This window comes from Rhinopithecus bieti, unplaced genomic scaffold, assembly GCF_001698545.2.
Source record: "Rhinopithecus bieti isolate Rb0 unplaced genomic scaffold, ASM169854v2 scaffold_8601, whole genome shotgun sequence".
Classification (NCBI taxonomy): Eukaryota; Metazoa; Chordata; class Mammalia; order Primates; family Cercopithecidae; genus Rhinopithecus; species Rhinopithecus bieti.
This window is the reverse complement of record NW_016806193.1, coordinates 1,004,247-1,030,352: the sequence shown is the minus strand read 5'-3', so window position 1 is coordinate 1,030,352 and position 26,106 is coordinate 1,004,247. Positions and strand designations below refer to the sequence as shown.

The window sequence follows — 26,106 nt, the reverse complement described above, 5'->3', positions numbered from 1 at the left end:
CTATTTCCAGCCCTTGCCTATCCATAGAACTCCATTTCCTACTTAAGATATTCGAAGAAGCTTAATATGATGCAGACACTTGATTTCGTATGGTGACATTCCACAATTCTGTGACATAAGCTAATTAATGTAAATTAATTAACGTAAATATTTCAACTGCTCTTCATTTAAATATCATGTTCCAAAAAGTCTCTCTCCTTTGAAGATTTCAAGATGAAATGGAGTACAAATATGGTCAGTTACTTTATTTAGTATAAACATTTGGACTTCTTATTCCTGTTCTTCATCAATTGTAATATCTACTTTGTTGACAGGATGGACTTTTCCCAGGGTAATTTTCCCTTTAACATCAGGGTATCATCCTCAACAGCAGGCAATAAGGTTAATGCTATAATCAGCTATTACGTCGGCATATTCGACTTTAGCTGCTGTTCAAATATAGCAACACAGAGTATGGAACACCCAAGCTAGAAAAATATGGTCTTAAAAATTAGTGAATCAAACTCTGGGTAACAACTTTAAAAAAATAAATATTCTTTTAAAATTTTATCATATTCTTTTAAAATAAAATTCTTTTAAAATGCTAAGTGAAAAAAGCCAATTTTAAAAGATCACATTTATGTAACATTCCCAAAATGACAAATTTAGAGTTGGAGAACTGATTAGCAGCTGCCAGGAGTTAGGGACTGTGAGAGTAACAGGAATGAATGTGGCTATAAAGGGGTAGTACAGGGGAGATCTGATTTTTTTTTTTTTTTTTTTTTTTTTTGATACAGAGTCTTGCTGCGTCGCCAGGCTGGAGTGCACTGGCACGATCTCGGCCCACTGCAACTTCCGCCTCCTGGGCGATTCTCCTGCCTCAGCCTCCCGAGTAACCGGGATTATAGGCACTTGACACTACGCCTGGCTAATTTTTGTATTTTTAGTAGAGACGGGGTTTCACCATGTTGGCCAAGATGGTCTCTATCTCTTGACTTCATGATACGCCCACCTCAGTCTCCCAAAGTGCTAGGATTACAGGCGTGAGCCACTGCGCCTGGCCAAGATCTTTTTAGTGATACAATAGTTCTGTATCTTGATTGTGGCAGTGACTACACGAAAATACACATGATATGATGACACAGAACCATACACGTACTTTAAACCAATGTTAATTTCCTGGTTTTAATACTGCACTATAGTTAAGACATAATAGGAGAAACTGGGTGAAGAATAACCAGGACCTCTCTGGACCATCTTTGCAAGTTCCTATAAATTTATAATTATCTCAAAATAAAGTTAAAAATATAGCTTAAAATGTTGAATTATAAACATATTTCACAGAATGATCTATTCAACTCATATTATTAAATAATATCCAAGCCTCTGTAAAAATCTCTTATCATCTGACTTTCCATTTTGTACATAAAGCAATTACTGATTATCCTGATGGGAGAAGGGAGTGAAAATAGAGGTTTTAGAATTGGTTTTGCTATCAGGATGCTTACTGTTCATAACACTGTCAGTAACAGAATATTTTGGCAGTCAATATCTGGGTATTTTACAAAGGAGTAGGTAGCATACAATATGTAAAAAATAAAAACATGTATTTAAAGTCTCCTTATATCCTAAAATCTGTAAGATTTTTCCATTAAAAAAAAAAGAGAGAGAAAGAAAGGCTGAGAGCAGCAGTACACACCTGTAATCCCAGCACTTTGGGAAGCTGAGGCAGGTGGATTGCTTGAGACCAGCTTGGGCAACAAGGTGAAACCCTGTCTCTACAAAAAAATACAAAAAGTAGCTGGGTGTGATGACACATGCCTGTAGTCCCAGCTACTTGGGAGACTGAGGTGGGAGGATCTCTTGAGCCTGGGAGGTTGAGGCTGCAGTGAACTGAGATAGTGCTACCATACTCCAGCCTGGGTGGCAGAGTAAGACTCTGTCTAAAAAAATAATAATAAAATAAATAATAAAACAGAGATCCATCTAACATACTTTAAACGTAATTTAAAAATAAAAAAACATATTTTGTGGTTTCTATGTGCTAATCAAGATGTCACTGTGCATATGATTATACGTAATTTCCAAAATATATTATTAGACTTATGTGACTACCAAACAATAGACTTTTTTAAATGTACACGTGGCAATAGTTTCTACAATTCAAATATCTCTCTGGCTAAATTAATACAAATTTTTGCAATGTGCCAATAATAAATAAGAGACAAAAAGAATTCTGGAAGCTGGGAGATGCAAATCAAGCAAAGTCAGTGTAAGTCATTTTCACTAGGGTTTCAGACAGAGATCTTTTATCACTGGTTGAAATATAACATTCTGGGACTACATCACAAACACGCCCCCTGATTCCCTGTATCTCACACCTAGACGGGCTCAACACCAGTTTGTCATGACTGAATCTAAAGAGACACTGGCAGCACTTCATAAATACCTTCCTGTTCGCTCCTTTCTATGGTGATGCAATTTGACCTACATTTCCAGTGCCCATTGAAACTTCATGGGAGGGGGAAGAGGAGAGTTTTTCATTTCTCCTACCCTCTGATTAACTAGGACAGCAAATGCCACTCAAGGGACTGCTACTGGGCAGAAGCAAAGGGGAAAAAAGTCATGCCAGTAGGAAATTCCACAGGAGGACATTTAAAATACTGCGTTCTCTGATTCTGCAAACAAACTGTCATGGCTTTATAAGACAACAGCAAGGAAGAATTGCCCCACTTTACACCATAATAAGACCAGAACACTAAGGGCTATTTTATTTACCTCAGGCTCCCTATGGGATGAAAATTAAACTTGAACTATAGATTATTATCCTTGTCACAGTCTTTTTTAAAAATAAACTTTTAATTTTAGGATGACTTTAAATTTACAGAAAACTTGCAAAGATTATACAGAGAGTTCCTGTAAACCCGACACCTAGTTTTTCCTCCTGTTAACCTCTTATATAAGTATGGTATCTTTGTCACAGCTAATGAACCAATACCAACATGTGATTATGTATTTTCCTTCAGCTTTAAGGCATGATTGACAAAATTATACAGTGTAAATAGGATGTTTTATGTATATGTTATAAAATAATTATATCAAGCTAATTAGCATATCTGTTGCCTCATTTTTTTGGGGGGGTGAGAACATTTAAGATCTACTCTCAGCAATTTTCAAGTATACAGTATTATTAACTATAGTCACCATTACTGCATAACAGATTCCTTGAACTCATTCATCTTAACTGAAACTTGTACTCTTTGATCAACATCTCCCCATTTCCCTCATCACTCCCCCAACTCCCAGCCTCTGGCAACCATTATTCTACTCTCTGCTTCTGTGGTTCAATATTTTTACATTCCACATGTGAGATTCCTGCAGTATTTCCCTTTTTGTGTCTGGCTTATTTCACTTAATATCCTCCAGGTTCATCCATGTTGTCGAAAATGAGGGGATTTCCTTCTTTTTTAAGGCTGAATAGTCTTACATTATTTGCATATATACACTGGATATCACTTTTTTTTTTTTTTTTTTTTTTTTTTTTTTTGAGACAGAGTCTCGTTCTGGAGTATAGTGGCGCGATCCTAGCTCACTGCAACCTTCACCTCTCAGGTTGAAGCGATTCTCCTGTCTCTGCCTCTCAAGTAGCTGGGACTACAGGTGTATGCTACCATGCCCTGCTAATTTTTTGTATTTTTAGTAGAAATGGGGTTTCACCATGTTGGCCTGGCTAAATTGAACTCCTGGTCTCAAATGATTCACCCACCTTGGCCTCCCAAAGTGCTGAGATTATAGGCATAAGCCACTGTGCCTGGCCTAAATATCACATTTTCTTTATCCATTCATCCATTGATGGATACCAAGATTGACTCCACATCTTGGCTATTGTGAATAATGCTGCAATGAACATGGAAGTGCAGATACCTCTGTGACATACTGATTTCCTTTGGATATATATCCAGAAGTAGGACTGATGGGTCATATAGTTCTTTTCTATTTTTAATTTTTTTGATAAACCTCCATACTGTTTTTCATAATGGCTGTACTATAATTTACATCCCCACTACCAATGTACAAAGATTCCCTTTTCTCCACATACTAACCAATACTTGTTATCTTCTGTCTTTTTGAATAGCCATTCTAACAGGAGTGAGGTGATATCTCACTGTGGTTTTAACTTGCATGTCCCTGATGATTAGTGATATTGAGTATCTTTTCATATACCTGTTGGCCATATGTACATCTTCTTTGTCAATTCAGGTTCTTTCTCCTTTTTTAATTGGGTTATCTGTTTTGTTATTACGTTGAGTTCCTTATATATTTTAGATATCAACCCCTTATCAGATGTATGGTTTGCAAATATTTTCTCCCATACTGTTGATGGTCTTTTCACTCTGTTGACTATTTCCTTTGTTATACAGAAGCTGTTTAGTTTGATGCAACCCCATTTTTCTATTTTTTGGTTACCTGTGCTTTTGGGGTGATATCCAAAAAATCATTGCCCAGGCCAATGTCAGCAAGCTGTCTCTTTCCTCCCTTTCCATATTGCACTCTTTGGAAAGAAGTCACTAGGCACAGCTCAGATTTAAAAGATGGGCAGTGGGCTGCGTGCGGTAGCTCACAATGTAATCCCAGCACTTTGGGAGGCTGAGGCAGGTGAATCGCTTGAGCCCAGGAGTTCAAGACCAGCCTAGGCAACACAGTGAAATCCCATCTCTATAAAAAAATACAAAAAAAAAAAAAAAAATTACCTGGGCATGGTGGCACACACCTGTAGTTCCAGCTACTCAGAGGCTGAGGTGGGAAGACACCTTGAGCCCAAGAGACGGAGGCTGCAGTGAGCTAAGATTGCGCCACTGCACTCCAGCCTGGGTGACAGATGGAGATCCTGACCACCCCCCCCACCGCCAAAAAATAAAAAAAAAAAAAAAAAAGGTTGGCAGTGATGTTCCATCTCCTTGAGAGAAGATTATCTGCATAAATCTTTTGGAGTTGTTTTATATTAAAGATTTATCTATTATCTCCCATTTTGCTTATTTTTTCCATCATTTATTTATCCAGTATGGCCTCATGGATATTTATGTTTATATATTCACATATTATTTGTATTTATTATATGAGCCTTTTAAAAGTAACTATAGTAATATATATACTGTCTATATTTTTTTGCATCTATTTTATATATTGGATTACAATCTAATACTATGTTTTTAGCTGCTCAAATTGTTCTAGGTTTGACCTTTTGGGAGCTTCTTTCAGTGGTGTCTCTTTTGTTCCCTATTGACATCCCCCATCATTTGTGTGTGGGAGGCCAGGGAGAGAGGAGAGAGGGGAAGAGGGGAGGGTGGACAGGGAGAGAGAGAGAGAGGGAGTGCGGGGAGGGAGAGGGGAGAGAGGGGAGAGAGGGGAGAGAGAGAGACAGAGAGAGAGAGAGAGAGAGAGAGAGAGAGAGAGAGAGAGAGAGACTGCGTGTATTTTCTTACTTTCTGGAACTAGAAGATACTACAGGCTCATATTGTTTATTCCCTGTCCCAGGCACAGAATCTCCTTTTAATGGAGAATGGTATTAGAAACCAAGATCTAGACACTGGGTCTTAATGTTTGACACTTTAAAATTTCTACATGAACTACTTCTATAGTAAATGAACAAAATTATCTCTTTAAGTATCTTCATTTTGTGGCATAAAATAATAAATCACAAAAAGGATGCTTGGTAATCAATCAATCTTGGTAATCAGTCTACCATCTGGCTTTCAGGTTTGACAGGGTCAATAAATACCCTAATCAAGTTCCCCCAGGGGAAAAAAATATTTATTTTTTCTGTTGTTGGGGGAAACGAGAAGAAATCTAGAATTAAATGCTACTTGTTTGCTATTCTATGCAATAAGGTATCCTCTTTTCTCCCGTTAATACTAAATGATATTTCCTTGGTGTCAACTCTTAATTACCTGAGCTAATGGAAAATAGAAATATCAATCAGATCTGGCTTTGAAATACACTAGTGATGGCTTATGGCAGTTACACCTTCCTATTTATGTTTAAATAGCATAGTTACATAGGATTATTTAGGATAGTTACACCTAACCTATTTGCATATCTTAATGTTACAACTAGGTTTTTTTTGTTGTTGTTGTTTTAACTGGGAATAAATGAGTCAGCTGAACACAAGCACAGTGCCTGGAGCTTCTTGGGCAGTAGGGGTACCTAGTGGGAAGTGAACAGATTTCTAGACATAACTAAATTGCCCACACTGGAGTTAATCCCATGCAACACACACTGGGCAATTCTTCATCTCAGCCTTCAACCATTAATCTGCAATATTAACAAATGGACTATGCTAATAAAATCTCTGGTGACCTCAGACTTTTTTAAAATAGATAACAGGCTGGGGCCAGGATCTAATACTGCTAATACTACTTTTCTCTATCTTTTTTTCACTTGGACTGATTCAGATTTATATTCAATAAACATTTACTGAGCCTCTACTATGCACCAGGCAACACACCATGCACCAGGCAGCACACCATGCCTAGTGTTTCCAATTAATCCAATAATGAGAAAAAATTAAGGGCCCTGTTTCCATTTTTCCCTTCCAGCAGAGCTGCTCAAGTTGATGGAAGGTAAGTCAAGCCTTTACACAATGCTGAAGGCTCAAAAAGTTTTGGAGAAACACATGGTTTAGTGTCCAGGTCTATAGCTGTCTAATAACATCTTACAAAGAAAAGATCACAACCCTTATCCGTAAAATAAATACTGTGTAATCAAACCTACTTCTCAGGAAGAATGCATGGAAAACGTAGTCCTGGCACACACCACGGACTCTTTAAGTACTGGCTCATGTTCATATTATGCATTTCATCTATGTGTTCATCCTAAACACACCTAGGAAACACCAAAACTGCCTCACTAAGGTGTTCATTGCCTTTCTTAATTGCCAGCTTTACTTTGTAAGATCCTAAAATCATGATCTTTAAAAATGTCAGTACCTACGTCCCAATCAACCTGTCTGATAAATAAACAACACATATTCATTTAAGAGTCATAGGCCAGAGGCCAAGTTCAGTGGCTCACACCTGTAATCCTAGCACTTTGAGAGGCTGAGGCAGGTGAATTACCTGAGGACAGGAGTTTGAGATCAGCCTGGTCAACATGGTGAAATCCGTCTCTACTAAAAATACAAAAAAATTAGCTGGGCATGGTGGCGTGTGTCTGCATTCCCAACTACTTGGGAGATTGAGGCATGAGAATTGCCTGAACCTGTGAGGCAGAGGTTGCAGTGAGCCAAGATTGCGCCACTGCACTCCAGCCCGGGCGACAGAGAAGACTCCGACCCCCGCAAAAAAGAGTCGAAGGCCAGAATGGATAGGTCATATTAAAAACAGTAACAGCTAATGTTGCCTAAAAGTTTATTTTATACCACGCACTGTGTAAATGTTGCACGACAAGCTGACAAGATAGGTATTTTAACTATTTCTAATTTCCAGATGAGAAACAGGCTAGAGAGGTGAAGTAACTTGTGTAAGGTTGCCATCCAGCTGGGCTAGGCAATCTGTCCCCAAAGGAAAACAATAATAGCAGCAGCAAAAGTATACTGCTGCAACTAAACATAAAAATCCATTCCTCACCTCACAATGCTGGTTCCTTTTCAAACAATGTCACACTGGGTGCAGCAGAATGAAATAATTAAATGTGTTCTTTACTAGAGATGCAAACTGAGAGAAGGGCTTTGGATACTTCTGCCCCCAAGATGGACTCCAAATTGGGACTTCCTGCTTCCAAAATATTTTCAACAATAAATAAAATCCATCAAAGACTCCCCACAGTGTTTAGCAGAAAGTTAACTCCCTGGCCCAGCCTGGCCCAGCAGCCTGTAAGTCCCTTTACTCTCTGGCCCAACCTTATAGTTCTTAGCCCTGTAGAATGTCGTGGCTCACGCCTGTAATCCCAACACTCTGGGAGGCCGAGGCAGGCAAATCACAAGGTCAGGAGTTCAAGACCAGCCCGACCAACATGGTGAAACCTCGTCCCTATTAAAAATACAAAAAATTAGTGGGGCGTAGTGGCAGGCACCTATAATCCCAGCCTCTCGGGAGGCTGAGGCAGAATAATCACATGAACCCAGGAGGCAGAGCTCTCAGTGAGCTGAGACTGTGCCACTGCACTCCAGCCCAGGCGACAGAGTGAGACTCTGTCTCAAAAAAAAAAAAAAAAAGAACACTCCAACTACAATGAACAAGGCCAGTTTCCAGCACACTGAAAAGTTCTCTTAAAAGTATTTGCATTTCAGGCTGCTTCCAGACCCAACTAACTTCTTGAGAAATCAGTTTAGAGGTCACTTATCTCTTCAAATAGGCAGAGTTACTCCCATACTGATTCCCTAAAATGGTTTAAGAGATTCCCAACCTACTCCCTCCTCAACCTCAGCATTCTCAGCATTGGTACTACTCAATCACAAAAAGGCATGGCTAACAGCAATCCATTTTTTTAAATTAAATAGACCAGAGTTTAAATTCTGTTTTCTATTTTCAAACTATGTGACCTTAAGCAAATCTTTTCACTTCTCTGATGGGGTTTAACTGAAAAGATAATGCAAGTAAAGCACAGCCTGGCACACATTAAGTGCTCAATAAATGATAGCCATTATCATCATTATTCCCATTCTACAGATAACAAATTGAGACTCCAAGAAGCAAACCACTAAAGGTCACAGAACTGGGGAGTAGTAGGGGTTGGGTTGAAACCAGTTCTTTTTCCTTTGTTTGCAAGTCTCTACTGAGCGCCATGCTCCACACTGAGGAGACAGTTGTGAAACAGACAGCAATGAACGCTATTCTCATGTTGTTTACTTCTAGTAGCAAAGAAAGCCATAAAATCTTTACACAAATAAACTGAGAGTGCTTTGAATGAGAAGGGCAGGGTGTCTGAACACACAGGGTTTTAAAGCAAGTAACAAGGTCACTGACTTTTATCTAGAAGGTCAGGGAAGGCTTCTGTGAAGAGGCGGCATTTAAAGGAGGCAAAAAGGTGTTAGGGAGATGAGGGTGGCACCAAGCACCCCAGACAAATGAAATCTCAGTAGAAAAGACACTGAGGAAGAATGGCAAGTTCAAGGAACTAAAAAGCCAGAGCATCTGGTGAGACAGAAGATGCAGGCAGGGCCAGATCAGAGGACCACTGAAAGATCTGTTCAAAGTTTTGGATATCTTGCTTCCTTTCGGCAATGGAAAGGCACCAAAAGACTGGCTGCCCTTGAGGAAACAGCAGTGAAAGGCTCACTCTGACACCAACTCCTTGCGTCAGGGCTATTTGGCACTTTCTTCATTTGTACTTCTAGGACACGTCAACTATAGCCTTTTAATATTTGTGACCTGTCTGAAAGAATCTCCGATAAAGACAGACTACGTCACTTTTCCCTCTTTTTTAATCCCACAGCTGATGCTTTTATTAAAGCACCGATTATTATAGGTAGGTGTGGACCTCTTTTCACTATTTGGTCATAAATTTCTGGAGAACAGAGTAAATATTCATCTTCCCATGTCTCAAACCTCAAAACTCAATAAAGTTATGGACTAAGACTCTATTTTGATAAGCTAAAAATCTGTTCTTTTTTTCTTTTCTGAGACAGAGTCACACTCTGTCCCCCAGGGTAGAGTGCAGTAGCGCGATCTCGGCTCACTGCAACCTTTGCTTCCCAGGTTCAAGCGATTCTCTTGCCTCAGCCTCCTGAGTAGCGGGGATTACAGGCACGTGCCACCATGCCCGGTTTTTTGTATTTTTTTTTAGTAGAGATGGGGTTTCACCATGTTAGCCAGGATGGTCTCGATCTCCTGACCTCATGATCCACCCACCTCGGCCTCCCCCAAAGTGCTGGGATTACAGGCATGAGCCACTGCACCCAACCACATCTGTTCTTGTATTTCTAGACTGGTGGGATAAGAATCTTTTTGCTAATTCATTCTGCCTTATAAAGATCACCTGAGGTCAGGAGTTGGCGACCAGCCTGGCCAACATAGTGAAACCCCATCTCTACTAAAAATACAAAAATTAGCTGGGTATGGTGGCGCATGCCTGTAATCCCAGCTACTCAAGAGGCTAGGCAGGGGAATTGCTTGAACCCAGGAGGCCACTGTACTTCAGCCTGGGTGACAGAGCCAGACTCTATCTTAAAAAAACAAAACAAAACGAACAAACAAACAAACAAAAAACTAAAGGGATAACACATAAGGACTTAAGTTGCACTTTCCTTTTGCACCTTAACCTTAATAATAAAAAACACATTTCAGCAATGTGTCATTAAAAGTACAAGTTTTATATTTTAAGATAAATCACTTGTACAGTTCATATGCATATTTTTTAAATGTTAGTTTAATTTTAGCCAAGAACAAAATGCCCCAACAGAAGGTCTTTCAGTGATTTTCCAATTCTTCTGAGAACTGTTCAGATTCTCTCTCTGAATATTTAATTACTCTGATAAGAGTAGGGTAACTCTTTGGGCTATTTATATTAAAAGAACTGAGTCATAATCAATAGTTCACATGCTTTAAGATTTATTTTGGGATTTCAGGAGATGAGGATGATGAGATAAAACTATGAAAGTGAGATTAAGAATATGCTATAGGGTATGGTAATAATTTTGTCTGATCCACTTTCCACCATTCTGGGCCCTGCTGAGTCCCAAGAGGCTGACCTCTATGGGCAGCATCATAGACTCACCTGCTGGCCAGCTTTGAGGTAAGTCTGGCCAACAAGAGGCACTGGAAAAAGATCAAAGAGCAAAGAAAAAAGTCAGAGAGGAGAATATTCCCTCCTTGTTCCCTCCCTGCTCTGGGCTCCCTTTCTGGCAGTGGCTGAATCCCTCCAGTACGATAGCTCCTGTTTAGCAGCCCATCCACTATGGCTCCAGCTCTCACTAGACTCTAGTAACACTTTCTTCTCTTTGCTACCTCAGACCTAGGAGTGACAACAGCCTGCCATTGCTATTAGTTTCTAGGTGACAGAAACCCATGTCATCCTGAACTCTGCCCATCCTTCCGAAGATAATTCTTTCACTTAAAGTCTCTTAAACCATCTGAGTTGGATTCTGTTTCCTGCCAGATCTAAGAATGCAAACCATACACCTGTAAAATCAGCAATCTCTCTTTTGCATGTGAGCAGTTATCACAATGGTTATTGATCTTGCAAATTAATTTCTTCACACAAAGCACTGCATGGGAGCAGAAATGACACCTTTTAGACCGGTCAGTGCAGGAGAATACAGAGAGTGCTCCTGAAAGACAGCTAGCAGAATGGAGGGGCCAACGCTTATAATTCTCTAGATAGGAGTCTGTTACTTGTCAAGAATAAAATGTTTACAAAGAGATGCCACTGCCTCCTACTTCTCCTGGGTTTCCTCTGGCTGATGGCAAGGAATCAAAGTCAGCTTTGTATTTTCACACTGAATACCAAGAAGTTGTATCACTGCCTGGGGAAGCTGCCCTGTGTGTCACTTCACTTTGCTAGTTTTTCAGACCCAGGACCTGCTTACCACTAGCCCAGGCAGACAGGAAGAGAATCAACCATCTCCTATTACTAGCCACCTGCCTGCCATCCTTCCTTCTTTCTCTTTCATCCTGGGATAAATCCTTCTTCTGCACTAATGCAAAAGATGAACAGGATGAGAGAATTCTGCTGTGCTCAGCCTTGCCTGTCTCTTTAACAGTTCTGACCAGATTAGCACTTTTCTTTTTCCACAGGAGAGGACTGGCATATGTTTATACTATAATCTGCTTTGAGCTCCTTCTCTGGATTTTTCTCTTACCAAGGCGACCGGATTTGAGGTTAGATGTTAATTGAAATCACCTGGGAGTCTGTAAATACTCTACCTTGCTGTTACTTGGTGCAAGTAATCTGAAGGATACTGTATTTGTGAATATTCGGGCATTCTTTTGAATAAGAGCGGATTTAAAGAATTATTCCAGGGGGTTGATAAGAATTTATGGCTCATATCAATAAGTCACTCCAATAAGGACCCCAAACCTCTCCCTCTGCAACCAGCAGGAATTTGGAGCTGACAAAAAACAGTTGCTAAGATAAAGAAAGACACAGACAGATATAGACAGTTGTCTAAGAAAAGATGCTCTGCTGCAAATCAGCCCAAGCTGGCCAAAGGGCCAGGCAGCTCTCATCAGCCTGAAGGCAACACCTAGCAGGCAGTCTGACAAACAGTAGGATTAACAAAATTTGGCTCACACTATGTACCCATTTCTACCACTCTTCTACCCTTACTTCTAAGCATACCATTTCAAAGTATATTTTATTGGAGAACTCCATAAGCAGCCAGGGGGATATACATCAAATACTAATAGTGATATCTCTAGGTAGTAGAAGTATGAGTAACTTATTTCCTTCTATCTGTGGAATTTTCTGAGTTTTCTACAAACACTTATGATTTCTGTAATCATGAAAAAAATTTTAAACAAAACCTCTGTAAGCATTCAGGAATTTCAGTTTTCTGTAAGACCCAAATTTATGTAATTCTTGAAACTTAAAATCTAAATTACCTTCCTTAGTTTTGAGATTTCAGATTTTTCAATAGTACAATCATTCTATGGACTTTGTTTTTAAATTAAAAAACCATTCAAAATGTGCAAAACAAGAATGCTAAATTGAATTTAAGGTGTAAATTTTTTCCGGTATATGTCACAATCTTAACTGAGACAATTTAGATGCTTTAAGGTCAAAGTTCACTATTTTAATATTCTGAAGTACTCTTACTACAAATGAAAATACAACTATTTCTCTCTGTAAGAACGCCATGCAGATGATATCATATGCAGTTATATGGCTAAGAGACAGATAAAACAGACTAGTGTTTCCTCCACTACAAATGCTAGCCAATAAAAACTTTCCAGTCTACAGCTGATTAATACTTGACACCAGATCTACAGAAAAGAAAGCTACTCATTGCTGGCCGTTAGCTAAAAGAACAGACACACCAAGAAACCTGCCTACTATCAGATCAGGACCGCTGTTTATTACAACAACTGATTTTTCAGTTTAGTGCCATTTATAGTACAGAAAAATCTTTTCTAGGAACTAGCTTTCCTCATAATCTATAATAGCTGAACATGTGTTATTCACTGTCTTGTAGTGTTGAAATATATTAACAGGGAATCTTGGAAACCATAAACATCTTTACTAGCTTCAGGAAGCTAGTAAATTTGAACAAGCGATTCCTTTAAACTGTCTTAATGTAATGGCAAATGGTCTCTTTTCTAACTTCGATCTGCAAATGATTTATAGTTATAACTACCACAATAATAATAATCAACAGGGTAGGGAATGGAGGACACAGAGAATGGAGCCTTAAATATCTCCTCTTAGAGCAGCCAGAACACTAAAAATGCCTTTGTGTTCAGTATGCTAAAACTTAAAAATGCCAGTGAAAAAAGTATAAGGAAATGAAAATATTTACTTTTCAATGTAGAACTTTACTCGCATTCTTTTAGAATTAAGTCGAAGGATTCCAAAGGCTCACAGTATCTACAAAACCGTAAGACAAAAACCAAACAAACAAAAAAATGCAAGAGGAAAAAATAGTTTTTTGACTAGCGCTTATCAAAACATGGTTAGAAGCTGTAGAAATCAGTGCCTGAAACAAATTAGAAAAAGACAACTTTAAAACAAGTGTTAAATGTCAGAACAAGGTTCCAAAAGCTACAGAAGTCTTGGGATGTGTCTATTTACAAAATGGTCTGGCCAAACAAGAACCACCATATTACCACTACAGACAAGTTTATGATCCAGACTACAATGAAACTTTAAAAGTAATGGGGGGAAAGAGCCTAACATACAACCCTGCTATTAACAGAAAACTATATGGAGACCTTAATTAAACAAAAGTGTCAAGTGCTTCTCTCAAAACCTCTTGTAGTGATAGACTCGTCAGCAGAAAACAGACAAGACCATTTAAAAGAAGAGTCCAGGGGCTGAGAGGACAAGTGACTACATCACAAGGTGGTAATTACATTGTAAAGAAGTAAAAAAGGCCAGATCCAAGGGCTCCAAGAGGTACTTCAAACCCAGCTAATGGTGGCAAGAAGAGATGAGGTAAATCAGTTCCTCAACTGGCTATCTGTGGGGAAATAAAAAGATGCTGGGCCTCCAAGGCAAGAATAAACTACAGCAGCTACTAATTACCAAGGTGACTACTAGACACCACCATTACACATTGTCATGGTCGGAATGTTTATGTCCCCCAAATTCACATGTTGAAATCCTAGGCTGGGCACAGGGGCCCACACCTGTAATCCCAGCACTTTGGGAGGCAGAGGCAGGAGGATTACTTGAGCTCAGCCTGGGCAACAAAGCAAGACCCTGTCTATTCAGAAAACACAAAAAATTAGCTGAGTGTGATGGCATGCACCTCCAGTCCCAGCTACTCGGGAGGCTGAGGTGGGAGAATCACTTGCTACTCAGGAGTTTAAGACCAGCCTGGACAACACGGCAAAACCCCATCTCTACAAAAAATAAAAATAAAATAAATAAAATAAAATCCTAACCCTCCAGGTGATGGTAATAGGATGTGGGACCTTTTCGGGGGTGATTAGGTCATGAGGGCAGAACCTTCATGAATAAGATTAGTGCCATTACGAAAGAGTCCCAGGAGCTTGTTTGACCCTTCCACCATGTGACACCAGCTATGAAACAGGAAACAAGCCCTCATCAGACACAGAATCTGCTGGTGCCCTGATCATGGACTTCTCAGCCTTCAGAACTGTAAGAAACAAAGGTACGTTGTTTACAAACTACCCAGTTTATGGTATTTTGTTAGAGTAGCCTGAACAGACTAAGACACACACCAATGTCACTACAATAAGGGAACATTACTCAAATGAGGCCAAACATTAGTTTACCCATCTCCAGTTCAGCCTGGAAACTTCAGAATCCAGAAAAGAGGCTTCTGCAGTTAGTAAACCACTGTTCTAGAACCACCCTAAATGGAAAATCAGAACACCTAGGTTCTGCAATAGTCCTAGGCTGGAGAGGAAATCACCCTTTCTAAACCTTATCCTCAGCTGAAAAGTAGAGAAAATATTTCCTCTTCCCTGACTTCAAAGGATTGGAATATACAATGAAACAGGAGGACATACATGAAAATGCTCTGCATAAAATCACACTGTATATGTACAGCATTTTATCATTTGAAGTGTGGTTTAACTCATACTTACAAAGGCCAAATAAATGTAGGTTGCACCTTCAGCCTACAAGCTATAAAATCTAACATGCTTATTTTAAAGTATTAGCAAAGTTACAGTGAAAGCACTTAGACACAAGAAGACAGAAAAATAAATGCAGAGAAATTTGAGAAAATTTAGTGCAGAGACCACAAACTTTATTTATCTCACTGGGTTCTAAGAGGATCACTATACACTGGATAAAAATGTTTATAGTGACTCTGTTACCAACAAATGGTTAGAGTCTATATGCTTTTCTTTAAAAATCAGGAAAATGTATATTTCAGGAAAGATTACCATGTAAAAAACACATGTAGTACTGCACTTACAGTGGTAAGTACCAGTAAGGTTAAATGGAAATAGACGGTGTAGAGCCACAAGAATGCTTTTAAAGATGGGGGTTTAAGAATCCTTGGGGCCAGGTGTGGTGGCTCATGCCTATAATCCTAGCACTTTGGGAGGCCAAGGTGGGAGGATGGCTTGAGCCCAGAAATTGGAGACCAGTCTGGATAACAGAGTCTCTACAAAAAAGAAAAAAAAATTTAATTAGCCAGGTATGGTGGCACACACCTGTATCCCCCACTTCTTAAGAAGCTGCAGTGGGAGGACTGCTTGAGGCCAGGAGGTCAAGGCTGCAGTAAGCCATGACTGTGCCACTGCACTCCAGCCTAGGTGACAGAGAGACAGCTTGTTTCAAAAAGAAAACAAAACCCTTGGATGTAGGGTTGGGAAGGAGAGGGGTGAACCAGGGATCATTATGGTGCTGCTTATATGTGATACAATGTCTAAACCAAGTCCACGCGTAGTGAGTGGCCTACAGATGTTCAGATAGTAAATAACTGTTGGTTTTACCTGCCCTCCATCAATTCCCACTGCTGGGGAATGACAACTCCCCTAAAGGGTACTGTCTGAGTGAGGCAATAACCAAGGCACCTGCTAGGACCCAGTCTGGGCATGAAAGATACACTCTCAGTAGAAAGTGGGATTAAAAACTGCTGGAGAGGTTAGCTCTCCTGTATCCCGAGAAGACTGTCTACCGAGTCCTGCTACCTGGATCCCTGAAGCTGCTCTAGATCTGGTTCACTCTGAAGCCTGATTCTTTGGCATTATTGTCACCACATCCCTCCAGCAACCTCTTTTTTTTGTTTAGTCAGATTTAGTTCCTACTGCTTACAACCAAAGATCTCTGGCTGATTAGCTGTTATACTGTGTCTAGAAGAACTGCATTTTCTTAAAAACTGGGGGGACAAAATTTAATTTGATTGGCAATTAAACCATTAATTTTACATTGAAAAGGAATACATTATAGAGTAGAATACAAAATTCATGTAAAATTTTAAGATAATGGATTTTGAGATTTTAAAAAACATGCTTCCTCCCACTTCCCACCCTTCCTCTCTCCCTCCCCCATGCAAGTTCTTTAGTGATGGGATTAAGAAACACTGGTATAGAGATAAATTTTCCTTAACTCCTAAGATCTGTCCCTAACTAGATAAAAGCTCTAGGGCAGGTTACTTAACCTTTCTAAGGCTCACTTTTCATACCTTTAAAATGGGATAATACTACCTACATGTAGAGCTGTTATCCCAAGAGATAACACAGGAAACCATTTAGCACTGTTCCTCAGAGTAGTTTTATCAGCCATGGCAAACAAACATAGTTAATATAATAGAAGCAAGTTGGCACATAGGTTGATGGCTGCAACAATTCCCTGTAGGCTATCCTGTGCAATATGATTTGGCAGCATTTGCCATCAAGAGGGGGTATCTTTGTCCAACCCCTTGAATTTGAGTTGGCCTTGTGACTTGCTTTGACTAGCAAAATATGGCAGAGTGGTACTTTGTGACTCCTAAGCTTAAGCCTCCAGAAACCTTCCAGTTTTCATCCTCTTGAAACAAAGTGCCTCCACCTGAGGAAATCTGGTCTAGGCTGCTAGAAGATGAGATTATGTGGAGCTCAGAGAGATATCCCAGCTTGACTAACTAGTTCTGACTCAAGACTTAAGAGGACTGCAGCCACATTAGTGACCTCAGGCCAGGCACTACCAATGGAAGAATTGCTCTGCCCTAATTATGAGGAAAAAAAATGGTATGTGTTTTAAGCCACAAAGTTTTGGAATGGGTAGTTAACAATAGATAACTGACAGACATGCTTCATGAATTATCATAATATTTCTATATTTTATAGTCTATTCACTTCCTAAATTTTCCTATAACAAACTGTAAGGCCCAAAGTCCACAAAAAGTCACTATGTCACAGCCAGATGTGGTTACGTTTCTCATTCTTCAAGGCTAGATCAACGTTTCTAATTTCATGTAAAAATGAACTGTATCTCTACCAGAATGAGGGGTATAGGACATAGAACATACTCCAAAGCCAAAATAACTGAAGTGAAAATTTGCTAAAATTATCATAGTTAAACCACAAAGATGCAGGTGCAAATAAAGTTGAGTTGCATTTGAAGGTAACTGGCTAAGGAAAAAAAGGAACAATTTAATTGATAATTTAATTAAAGCATTAAATTATAAACGGTTTTGATTTTTAATTTTTTAAAAACCAGATTATTATAATCTGTTTAACAATCAAAATTAGTTCTAGATTATAATTTAATAATTAAAACAGATTCTCCCCTGTAACAATTCTTGCTCCTGGCATTTTCTTCCATATAATTCAAAGATGACCAAAATCCTATTCTAAAAGTTCCATCTTATACATAGTCTCATTATATACCCTTTTTTCCTATGAATTAATATTGACTGCATCATGCTTTTTAAAGATTGCAGCATATTCCACTACATGGATAGACCCTAATTCACTTAATTAATCCCTCATCAATAGATATTTAGATCACTTTCTATGTTTTGTTATTATTAAAGGAGAGGTGAGAAGTCTGGAACATACATCTGTGCATACTTCACCAACTGTTTCTTTAAATTCCTAGATGTGAATTTATCTTTTTTTTCTTTTTTTGTAATAACTTTGGGTTCATATTGCTCAAACTGTCATCCAAAAGATATGTACCAAATTTACTTTTTTTTAACAAGAAGGAAATCCTTAAATGCTAAAAGAACACATTTTACATCTCTAATATCTATATATAAAATGGCAATTTTTAAAATTGCATTTTATCTCTATCTAAAATACTGACTCATGCCTCTTATACTGTATTTACTGTACATTTGAAGGGGGAAAAATCCTACAACACCCAAATAATTTCTAGTGGTTTTATTTTCAGCACAATGTTGTTTTGAAAAGGTAAACTCCAAAAAGAGTGTACTTGCTGCAAAATAAGCAAATCAGTAGAGAATGTTGAAAAGCAGGAAAGGAAGCAAAAAATAAACTAATCAGTTAGAGCAGTTACCAGGTCATCAAATCTGCATCCTTACACAATGGCCAGGAGAGAAAGGTAGAGAGAGTGAAAAGGTGAAACTAAAAGCAGCAGCCCTCAGAGCTTCAGTGATGGCAGGATGAAATTACACACAGAAGTATATATCTACATGCTCTGTACACGCCAATCCTGGAGCTAATCTCCAGGGGTTAGAACACAAGAGGAATCTTTGTGTGCTTTATAGAACCAAACATCACGCAGAAAGGGAATGGGAAAGACTAGGATACACATTTCCTTTAGGGTAAGAAGGTCTAGTTAGCAACTTGAGGGGCCAGTATCAATTACTTCCCTTCCAGGGCAAAGAAGGATTAACAGGAACATTAAGCAAAAGACAGCCCAAAAGCACCGATTGCCTTCAAAAACCATCACATCTGAGAGGGTCCAATCATCAAGCTCTATTAAAAAATGGGCAAGGTGAGAACACCTAACAATAAATAAAATTAACTGGTGATAGAATCATGCATGTGCTAAGAAGGCCACACAATATGACTAATAACAACTTATTGACTAAAGTTTCATCCTATCCAAAGAGATGAGGGCATTAGACCAAACTGCCATACCAAAAGCAGAGTATGCTAAATAAAACAGCAGTGTGTGAGCACACACACATATGTGTGTGTGTGCATGTGTTGGGGGTGGTTGCTTGGCAAAGCCACAAATCTATCCATCTAATATTCTAGGCAAGGATTCTGCAAATTATGGCCCATTGACCAAATCTAGCTAAGATTTTTATACAACAGGAGTTAAGAATGACTTTTACATTTTTAAATGGTTGAAAAAAATAAAATATGATGTGACATATAAAAATTGTAAGAAATTCAAATTATCAGTGTCCATAAACATTTCTTGGAACACAGTCACACCCACTCATTTATATCTATGACCATTTTCCTGCTATCATGGCAGAGCTGAGTAGGTGTAGAAACCTGGATGGCTGGCAAAGTAAAAAATATTTACTATATGGTCCTTTACAGAAAATGTGCTGACCTCTGTTCCAGGCTATAAAATCACATAGTTTTTTAAAGGATCACAGCTCTAAACCTGTGCAGGCTTGTTGGTTTGGCCCCTGACATATCCAAGATTTTGATATAATCTGCCAGGCCAATAGAGAACGCAATCCCATTAGCTAAGAACAATGGAAAAGTCCAATAGGTTGTCAAGATGTTGGGATACCTGCCTACGATAACAAGAAAATGTAAAAGGTTTTTCTGAGTTGAAAGTAAGATGGTTCCAGAAGGTTTAAGTGGGAACAAGGATGAATAAAGGTATTCTCTTTAAAAGGATGTGTAATATCTCTAGCCGGATGCGGTACTTCACGGCTGTAATGCCAGCACTTTGGGAGGCCGAGGCAGGTGGATCACCTGAGGTCAGGAGCTCGAGATCAGCCTGGCCAGCATGGCGAAACCCCATCTCTACTAAAAATACAAAAATGAGCTGAGCATAGTGGCACATGCCTATAATCCCAGCTACTCGGGAGGCTGACGCACAAGAATAGCTTGAACCCTGGGAGGCGGAGGTTGCAGTGAGCCAAGATCATGCCACTGCACTCCAGCCTTGGCAACAATGAACCTCCGTCTCAAAAAAAAAAAAAAAAAGATGTATGATATCTCCTTCTAAAGATGAGAATGTAACTATCTTCAAAATGGCTACCACTTTCTGAGTACTTACTAGGGGCCTAGGACTAAGCAAATTTTTTTGCATTTATTATCCCATTTAATGGTCATCTCCTCTAGACTCAGAGAAGTAGACTGGACCAAGTTAAACACAACCAGAGAGCTCAGGAAATGAGAATCAAGGCCATATTCAAAGTCTAAAGCCTGTGATCATAACCATTTCCCAACGTAAGGGAAGAAGGCATAAATGATCGCCACAAATAAATGACAGGAAAGGGAAAAACTATAGAAATAGTAGAAGCAAGTTTATTTTTATGGCCATAAGCATTATACAGTATTTTATTTATATATCTCACACTTTCTTTTGACTCACAATGCCCTCTCTTACTTCAGCATTTAAAGTAAAATATGATTCAGTTCTGCCAGACCCTTTCCTATTGAGAAAAATCAACACATGTACCCAACTGTGAAGGCATTTTAAAGACGGCAGAATTAGACAACTAAAGCGATAAATGTAACTTCTACCCATGAACTCCTGAGGTTAAATGCCAGCAGAATTAGACAACTAAAGAACTAAGGCGATAAATGTAACTTCCACCCACGAACTCCTTGGGTTACCTGTGAAGGTCTCAAAACGAAAGGGGTGGTGAAGCACTTTTAGGAGTGATGGCCTATAAAGCACATGTGCAGTATTTTAATTTTTTAATTCAGATTATAAGTGAAGAGAAAATGTTAAATGGAATCTTGCCCACAGAGAGAAATACAATGCTAGTGGGTGGCTATTGTTTCTTCCTGCCAAGCAGCATCCATGTCCTCCACTCTGCCAAATAAACCATCATTTTCCACTTTCCTCTAAGTATCTACATTTGGGGACCACTCAATCCTAACTCATTTCTGAAAATCTTTTTCTTAAAAAAAAAAAAATGTTTTAAGTGTTAACATCTTCATCACACCAATTTGGAAATAATATACTTGTTATCCTATACCCTTAATATACATGTTTCCTCAGATGTTTATTACTGGTTCCCCAAATCTGGCTTATAAGTCCTTCTTGTGGGCCAAAGAGGAGCTAAGATTTTTATACAGGAAACTTCTAGCCAGCCTTGTGACAACTGTACTAGTTAGCCATATCCAGATGAGTAACTGAAGAGTTAAGCAGGGTAAGTAACTAGAATAAAGGAAACCAAATTTGAATTTTAAGTCTTTTTTGACTCAAACTGTGTTTTCCCAATCATGTTCTACTGTCCTGCCAAGGCACAAACACATTTTCTTAGAATGATTCTCTTGGGGTCAAATTTCAAATTTTCTGGAGAGAAGAGAGTGGAGCTGAAAGACGCATTTACTCCAAGGGCTGGTGTAAAGATAAAATCTTTGCTTATCTACCATCGAACTATCTGGTCTGAATTTTTGGATATAATTTTTTAAAACCACAGCCACAGTGCATGCAGGACTAGCATGTCAGACCAGGTTGGCTTATCAACTGATAGCCAGTGCTTTGCTGTGGGAATAAAATGGAAGTGCTTTTATACCTCTAAGTCTGAAGACAACTTTATTTATTTATTTATTTATTTCAGTGTCTTACTCTGTCGCCCAGGCTAGAGTGTAGTGGCGTGATCTCAGCTCACTGAAACCTCGGCCTCCTGGGTTCAAGTGATTCTCCTTCCTCAGCCTCCTGAGTAGCTGTGATTACAGGCACATGCCACCACGCCTGGATAATTTTTTTTTGTATTTTTGGTAGAGATGGGGTTTCACCATGTTGGCCAGGCTGCTCTTGAATTCCTGATCTCAAATGATCCACCCACCTCAGCCCCCCAAAGTGCTGGGATTACAGGTGTAAGGCACTGTGCCCAGCCTGAAGATAACTTTAAAAGGCAAGTAATGAGCACATAGATCTACTTTTCAAAATTGTTGTTTTCTCTTTAAAATGGTCATTCTGTGATGGCTCATGCCTGCTGTAATCCCAGCACTTTGGGAGGCTGTGGCAGGAGGATCACTTGAGGTCAAGGATGCAGTGAGCCATGTTCATGCAATTGCACTCTAGACTGGGCAACAAAGTGAGACCCTGTTTCAAAGGAAAAAGGAAAAAAGAAAAAAGAAAATATTTCTAACTTCCATTTTATTCAATAAAAAGATGTGTCTCTAATTTTTTTTTAAGTCCTAGATCTCTTTAACAACTACAGACCCTCTTCCAGAAAAATACACATACACAAAAGTTTTGGTCACAACTACAGGGAGTTCAGGAATCCCCTGAAACCGACCCTTGGAGGGTCACAGACCCCCAGGATAACCCTTGTTCTAAAAGCATATTACAAAAATCCTTACATTATTTCACGGGCCCAGAATAAAGACCATATAGCTAGGTCTCACATCAGTTTTATATTTTCAGAAAGTAAATATCAAATAAACACACAAATTTTCTTAACTAGTCTTTCATATTCTAAAAAAAAAAAAAAACTGAAATCTTATGACTCGAATAAATCAATAAATATAAGGTCATACAAGTTCAAAGTCTGAATCAGTTTTCTTAAAATCTGCTACTTCCATTTCTGTGTTTCTGCCCATAAAGATCTTCCTTGAAAAGAAGAAACATTAGAAGGGTAAGGGCTTGAGTCTTTGCTACTTTAACATTCATCAACAGGTTAATATGTAAAAAGAAGACCACTCCTAATGTTTACTAAAAGATGTTCTCTCATATACACGAGATATACAATATGATGAAAAGACAATTCTTAAATGTTCAACGAATAGATCTGTGTGAATGCAATTGCAAGTAAAATCATGTAGCTGACAAAGCAGATTTTAAGAGTTCATAAAGGCTCAAATTATGTGTTTCTCACCACTTGAGTCAAGCACTTTCAGGCTGGACGCAATGGCTCAAACCTGTAATCCCAGCCCTTTGGGAGGCTGAGGCGGGAGGATCTCTTGAGCCCAGGAGTTCCAGATCAGCCTGGGCAACATAGTGAGATCACGTCTCTACAAAATAAAATGAAAACTTAGCCAGGCATCATGGAACATGCCTGTAGCCCCAACTAGTCGGTAGCTGAGGTGGGAGGATCGCTTGAGCCCGGGAGTTCCCGGCCGCAGTAAGCCCTGATGATTGTGCCACTGCACTCCAACCTAGGCAACACAGGAAGCCTGTCTCAAAAAAAATAAAATAAAATAACTTTCAGGAATGTTTATTTTCAGGTACAGCTCAAACTTTAAAGTCTTTCAAATTCCTCTTGGTCTTATTACTCTAGAAAATTTCTAGCATCATCTAACAAAATTATAAGTTATCAAATGAACTTATAAAAATGTTTGAACAGTATTCCATCTATGAATAACTGACAGAATATCTCACGAAAATTTAAGTTACAGAGGACTGTGATACTTTCCCATGAAAATATTAAAGATTATTTTAAATAGCTAGATACTATTTAAAATCAGTATATAAGAAATGTTTCAAAATCAGTATTATAAGATTAAAAAACACTTAAAAAAGAACATTTCAGCACATGACGATTACTTTCTAAATAACTATCCCCACCAAAATGCAACCTGGTATTGTGAACCCCAATCAATCGACAATTTCAGTTTACAATTTGCAGTACTTAAGATTTAAAACAGTTCTTCACTTAGAGTGCCCTGTCTCCTAAAACAAAGGAGATGAACAGGCTCTGATGCCTACCTACAGCCAGCGTTTAGGTCAGTATTTTTTCAAAGTCAGGGAAACTTCACACCCTAGGGGAGGGCAAGTTACATCTCAGAATCTTCACATAAAGTAATTTTTGTCTTTGTGACGAAAGTTAAATTCTTGAGCACTAATTCTTGAGAGCACTGTAATGGTATTATTGAAGTCACTGGTCTCACATAAAATGACTAAAATTGTACATATTTCTTGCTAGAGGTTAAACACACTTCACTTTAATACATTTGCATCTGCAACTTCTCTTTGAAAGAACTGGGGGGAAAACACGGATAATGTACCTAAATTTAGTAAGGAAAGTGAAACAACCAAATTTATCCCACACAACTTCTTCATGCCGGATATGAAGATGCAAGATCTACTTGGGGGACAGGAAAATTGGAAAACAACGATATGACTGAATAAAATAACAAACCTGTGTCAACTGAGACACGATCCTGGTGCTAATGGTATCTATCCCACTGGAGGTCAAATCAGTTGTACTGGTGCCTGTTTCCTCATCCACCTCTCACCACCTAAACGTGCCATTTACGAGAAAGCTATCGAAGTTGAATCAAAGTGATTTTGAAAAGAAATGCCAATATAATTTGCAGTGTGCTCCAGACAACTACACACAAGGCAACGTTTCTCACTGAGCACCCCCGCCCCCACTTTCAACTTCCCCTTAAGATAGGGACAGTCACATAGACATTTTTTGAAAATCAAAGAGAAAAATAAATAAAAGCACCCCATCATGATCACCGACGAGATCCCGACTCTGTGGTGGAATTGGGTGCCGGGTGAGGACGATGGGCACACGCTCCTGGTCGCTCCGCGAACTCCTCCGGGAGGTCGCCAAGTTTCTCTTTCACCCTTTTTCCCGCACCCGCCGAGCCCAGGAAGGAAGGGGGCGGCCGCAGGGGCCGGAACCGCGCGACCTGGAACCCGGGGCCTTTTTTGCTTGCCGGCCGCGCCCCGCGCAAGTGTCGGCGTTCGAGACCCGCCCCAGCGCGAGTGGGCGCCAACTTCGCGGGGACCCCCAGCGACGCGCCCCCTTGGTACCCCTAGTCCCGCCTCTCCCGGGCTCAGCCGGATCCGGGCGTCCCCGTCACCCTCCCCACCCCCCAGGGAAGCGAGCCCACCCCTAGCAGCGTCACCCTGGATGGGGCGGCGGGGCCGCAGTCACCTTCCCGGAGAGCACACACAAACAAAAACAAGGCCGGCCAGCCCCACAGCAACACGCGTCCACCAAGCAGCCCTGGCGGCGTCCGGGCGAAGCCCTCACCTGGGAAAAACAAAACAAACAAAACCGGCCCCCGGGGCGGCCCTCTGCCGTGGGGCCGGGCGGGGCCTGGCAAGGGGGCGGCGGGAGCCCGGCCCTGCCAGCCGGGGCGCCCGCGCTAGCCTCCACCCCAACTCGCGCCGCCCGCGCGCCCCGGGGATACCGGGACGTGGGGGAGCGCGGGTCCCCGCGGCGCGGCGGCGGCCGCCGCGGCGGGCGCGGCTCAAGGCGTTCGGAGCAGGCGGCCGCGGGCGCCGCCGCCTCCTCCTCCATGGCTGTTTACCCGGCTGCATTGTGGGAGTTTGACCTCCGCCGCCGCCAACCGCCGCCTCAGCTTGCGCCGCCGCCGCCGCGCACGCCATGGGAGCCGTGACTGACGGTGAGGCCCCGCTCGCTGCCACCCGCGCCCGCTGCACAGTCCGTTCGGCCTCCCCGGAGACCCCTGGCCTCCCAGCCCGCTTCTGGGAACCTCTCGGCCTCCCCCGGCCGCTTCGCCCGAGCGCTTCGGCCTTCCAGACCTCTCCCCGAAGCCCCGGGCCTCCCCGGCTGCTTCCTTGAGTCGTTCCTCTCGCCAGAGGCCGAGCGCCCCTCGGAGCCCCTCGGCCTCCCCCGCCCGCTCTCCCGAAGGCAGCGCGGGGCTGTAGGGTGTGCCGGGAGCGTAGTCGGTGGGCTGGGAACACACGTGGGTGGCCGAGACGGCTAGAAGCGGTGCAAGGGCGGGTGGGACCGGAGGGAGTCCGGGTTTGTCTAGGGGCGCGGTGAGGGCCCAGGAGCCGCGAATGGTGGGCGGTGGTGCCGGGCTTGGGGCTGGGGGCCTGGAAGGTTTGTGGAGGACTAGGAGGGAGTGGGAGCTCCAGGGATGGGGCGGGAGTTTCGGGACTCGTCTACAAGGGGTGTCAGGATACGGAGCGTGACACCTGGAGGGGTCCTGGGGCATATTGGGAAGGACTCACAGACAATGGAGT

At 40.8% G+C, this 26,106-nt stretch overlaps 1 long non-coding RNA gene across 1 annotated transcript in view; it reads right to left on the bottom strand.

Moving 5' to 3' along the window:
- LOC108531524 (uncharacterized) overlaps positions 1-24,911 on the bottom strand; it is a 34,769-nt gene extending 9,858 nt beyond the window's left edge. The window contains exons 1-2 of the long non-coding RNA XR_001886184.1: positions 24,608-24,911; positions 24,296-24,395 (exon numbers count right to left, since the gene is read on the bottom strand). This is a non-coding gene — a long non-coding RNA (uncharacterized LOC108531524). The remainder of the gene's footprint in view (positions 1-24,295; positions 24,396-24,607) is intronic.
- Positions 24,912-26,106: the final 1,195 nt, after the last annotated feature.